Here is a 4927-nt window from a genome sequence, read left to right as displayed (position 1 = left end):
TCATCTGAAACATTTAACTCTTCTATTGAGTTTCCCAAGTGTGTACTCATTTTCCCCAAAGTTAGATTAAAAACAATTATATAAAAGCATTTCTGTGTCTTACACTATTCTAGTTTCTCTTAGGTATAAACAATATATTTCCCCAGTGCCTCTCACATTTCCAATCTTATTCCAAAAGAGTGCACAAACTAATTAAGAAAAATGCATTTATTTAAAAAAAAAAAAACTGGGCACCTTTTGTTATCTCAGAGGAACACAGTACTTTGCAAAAATTAGAGGCTTGCTTATACCTGCATTAAAGGAATTGCCAATAGTAGCATCATACACAGTTACTTCCAACTGCTTTGATTTGGATATATAGATATAGATATAGATAGAGGTATTGATATAGATTACATACATATATATATATATATATATATATATATATATATATATTAAAATATTTAATTTATTTATTTGACAGAGAGTGAGAGTAGGAACATAAGCAGGGAAAATGGGAGAGGGAGAAGCAGACCTCCTGCTGAGCAGGGAGCCCTATGCAGGGCACCCTGGACATAGATATTTTGCAAAAGCTGATTCCTGCAAAGTTTAAAAGTCTAGAAAGGGAAGAAACCTTTATATGCCTTAGAAATTCTATCTAATTGAAGGATTAAATGAAAGATCTTTTACAAAGATAGACTCAAAGTCTAGGAAGGTAACACTAATTCAACTACCACTAATCCAAAGTGGGGAAGCAGAGAAAAGCCTTCAAAGTCATAGACTAAAATCCCTTAGGGAAAAAGAAACCATTGAGATTGAATGATGGGAAGAACTGCATACCATGAAACCTGAAGATATCTGTGGCATTTCAAAATGGAAAACATTTCTTAGCTTTCTTACTAGACAAATAAGCAGTAGTCTAAATAATAGAGGTATCTGAGGGGCTGTCATTTGCAGTTACTTACCGCATGTGTGTGTCAGTCTGTTCTTCAGAAAAATCAGTAGATGAAAAATTAAAATCTCACCTTAACCATCTATTTTATTGTCAGATACTATGCATTGAAAGGTGCAAACCTCAGGGGATTTGTATGTGGGATATGTTAGGACAAAGAGGTCTTAAACTCTACAATATGACTGACAACAAGGCAGGTGATTAAAAAGAAAAGAAGAAAAACTCTAAGTTACAAGCATGATTAGAGAGAGACTAGGATTTCATTAATTTACATGTCTTTCTGTGTTTCTCCTTGCCCATGCTGGCTCTAACATGCTGGGCCCAGAGAAGGACTAATTTTTCTCGCCCCTCCTTACATATAGGTGAGACCATTTGAATATTTCTCCTTTAATGAAATGTGAACTGAAGGAATATATGACACTTTGGAGCCAATGGTTTTAATTATTTTTGAGACTTTTTTTTTCTCATTTTAAACTCACCTATATTGGCGTTGGGAATCCTAGGTGGATATCATAGAGTAAAATTAAGAGGAGGTGCTTATATAGTACATGAACATTATGCTATTATGGGAACATTATGAACATTATGGGAAAATTATTTCTTAAGTCAGTGCAGTAAAGGGGCCACTGATGATGACTTCCATATAGCAAAGCTCCAGTATAAAGATCTGCTGTTTGATCTGACATAAGTTCTGAATTTCAGGGCTTGTGACAACTTTATTTCTCACTTTAATTAATAAAATTGCAATCTGTTTTTTTCCTTCAGTCTCCACTCTTTAGTTAGCATAAGACAGTCCCTGAGGGACTGATTATCCCTGAAAATGGAAAGAAGGGCATCCCAGCGCTTCTAAGGCAGAGAGCCAGATGCAGCCAGTCTTCCCTTTGATCATCTTATTATAATTTACATCTTCATTCATTCTAATGATTTCTAAGATGAGGATATAAATGTGTTTGTTTCCAAATGATCCATTTTTAGAAAACTAGTTGAACAATCTTGGCCTTCCTTAAAAAATATTAATGTTTTATTTTAAATCAAATATTGTTATATTGAGTACATACTGATCAGAAGGAAATTTGTCATACTGGTACGTAGAAATTTGTGACATTATCAATAAATACATGAGTTGGATGTTATTAACTTTTTAAGTGTATGTGTGGAATTCTGCATCTGCTTTTATATTACTTGGCATCTCATGTAGTACATTTCCATATTTGGGAGATGTCATGGTGAATGTGGTAGGCAGAAAAATAAACCCCTAAAAATGTCCAAACACAATCCTTGGAATGTGTATATTGTTAGCTTACATGACAAAGAGTCAAAAGGTCTCTGCAGTCATGATTAGGAATAAATACTTTGAGATAGGAAATTATCCTGGATTATCCAGTTGAACAAATCTAGTCACATGAGTGCTTAAAAGTAGGAACCTCTCTTGGCTGAGGTTAGAGACAGATGTGACAATGAAGAAGGGTCCAAGAATTGAAATGGTGCTGGCTTTGTAGTTGAAGGAAGAAGAGCACAACCTAAAGGATGTACAGACTTCTGGAAGCTGGAAAATGCAATGGGTCATCCCCTAAAGCAGTCAGGGCAGAACACAGCCTTGTTGACATCCTGAATTCTGTGTAGGACTTCTGACCTACAGAAATATCAAATAACAAATTTGTGTTGCTTAAGTTGCTAAATTTGTGGTAATGTGTTATGATGGCAGTAGAAAGCCAATGCAGTAAGCAATTTACATCAATGATAAGAGGGAGATGCCTGTGAAGACATCCTGTAGTCACGAAGATGAAGGACAAGAATGAAACAGGAGAACTCGCAGAGAACCAGCTGTATAATCAGCATATCATGGAGTTTGTTATGGGGATTCTCCTGTTTACCATTGACCTTCAAAGGAGCAGCATCTCTTGTACACAAAGGACACTTTTAACAGGACAAAGATTTTATAATCTCAACTTTGGGAAAAGAATTAAGGTGAAGGATCTTGTTTGATAAAAGATGCACTGAACATGGAAATCTTTAAAGGAGGGTGCCAGCCTGTTTTGTTTTGTTGTTTTTTTTTTCTCTCAGTGGTAGTCTTAGCAAGAGTGACAGTAGACTAAGAGTCCATGATTCCAATTAAAAGAAACTTGGAAGTTCTCACTCGCTGCAGCTGACCCACACTCCATGTTCTCCCACCACTGGTTCTCTGCATCTACAGCCTCCACCTCTGCAACAGAAGAAGAGATCACTGAGCTCATCATTGACAATGGGTCTGGCACAATCAAGGCAGGCTCAGCTGGAGATGTTGTCCCTTGAGCCGTGTTTCTGTCCATTGTCAGGCAACCCTGAAACCAGAGCAGTAAGGTGTATATGGGCCAGAAGGACTCCTACGTGGGTGATGATGATCCTGACTCTGAAGTACCCCATTGAACAAGACATTGTTATCAACTGGAATGACATGAAGAAGACACAGCACCACACCTTCTACAATGAGTTGCCCTGACCCCTGAGGAGAACCCAGTCCTGATGACCGAGGCCCCCAGAACCCCAAGTCCAACTGTGAAAAGATGACTCAGAACATGTTTTAGATCTTCAACACCCCAGATGTATGTGGCCATCCAGGCTCTGCTGTCCCTGTATGCTCTGGCTGTACCACTAGTATCATCATGGACTCTGGAAATGGGGTCATCCACACTGTGCCCATTGATAGGGGGTACGCCCTGCCCCATGCCATCCCGTATCTAGACCTGGCTGGCCCTGAACCTGAGGGATCACCTCATGAAGATCATCACAGAGTGTGACTGTAGCATCATCACCACCTCTGAATGGGAAATCATGAGTGATATCAAGAAGAAGTTCTGTTATGTCACCCTGGATTTCAAGCAGGAAGAGGCCACTGCAATATTCTCATTCTCCCTGGAGAAGAGCTATGAGCTATCAGATGGTAAGATGATCACCACTGACAATGAGCATTTCTGCTGTCTTAAGGTGCTCTTCCAGCATTCCTTCTTGGGTATGGAATCCTGTGGTATCCATGAGACCACCTTCAACTCCATGAAGTGTGGGGTTGATATCTGGAAGGTCTTCTATGTTAACACGGTGCTCTCTGGTGGAGTCAGCATGTACCCTGCATTGCTGACAGGATACAGAAGATCAGAGCTCTGACACCCAGCATGATGAAGGTCAAGAGTATTGCTCCTCCTGAATGCAGGTACTCTGTGTGGATTGGGGACTGCATCCTGGCCTCACTATTTAACTTCCAGCAGATGTGGATCAACAAAGCAGGAATATGATGGACCGGACCCTCCATCCTCACCACAAATGCTTCTAAATAGACTGTGAGCAGATGTGTAGCACTTGCTCTGTGAGTGAATTCCAAAGTATAAATTTGCCCTGGCAAATGTATATACCTCATGCTAGCCTCATGAAACTGGTATAAGCCTTTGAAAAGAAATTTGACTTTGGGGCGCCTGGGTGGCTCAGTGGGTTAAGCCGCTGCCTTCGGCTCAGGTCATGATCTCAGGGTCCTGGGATCGAGTCCCGCATCGGGCTCTCTGCTCAGCCAAGAGCCTGCTTCCCTCTCTCTCTCTCTCTCTCTCTCTCTCTCTGTCTGCCTCTCTGCCTACTTGTGATCTCTGTCAAATAAATAAATAAAATATTAAAAAAAAAAAAAGAAATTTGACTTTGAAGCTTGTATTTGATATCAGCCCTGGATTGTAGAACTTGTTGCTGATCTTGAACTTGTATCCAAGTTAACTGTTTAATACCCTGTACATATATTTGATTTAACTCCTTAGTACATACTGCTAGGTCACTATGTGGCTAAGCTTGAGACCATGTTTATGGAAAAGAAATCCATTGGTTTGAAAATCTGTGAGACCATGAGTTTCTTCATCTGCACAGACTATTAATGTATAAGAGATACCTATTTCAGGACTTCTCTAGAGGGTCCTGAGTGAGTTGTCATTTCTGTCTTGCCATTCTGACAGGGTGGGGAAGGTCTGACACTTAGGACCC

At 39.7% G+C, this 4927-nt stretch overlaps 1 pseudogene; it reads left to right on the top strand.

The window, feature by feature from the left end:
* Positions 1 to 3265: 3265 nt before the first annotated feature.
* On the top strand, positions 3266 to 4362 carry LOC125093770 (actin, cytoplasmic 1-like; annotated as a pseudogene).
* The last annotated feature ends 565 nt before the right edge of the window (positions 4363 to 4927 follow it).

The sequence above is a fragment of the Lutra lutra genome, chromosome 2 (assembly GCF_902655055.1).
Source record: "Lutra lutra chromosome 2, mLutLut1.2, whole genome shotgun sequence".
Classification (NCBI taxonomy): domain Eukaryota; kingdom Metazoa; phylum Chordata; class Mammalia; order Carnivora; family Mustelidae; genus Lutra; species Lutra lutra.
The sequence above is the reverse complement of the archived record's forward strand: the minus strand, read 5'-3'. Positions and strand labels throughout refer to the sequence as shown.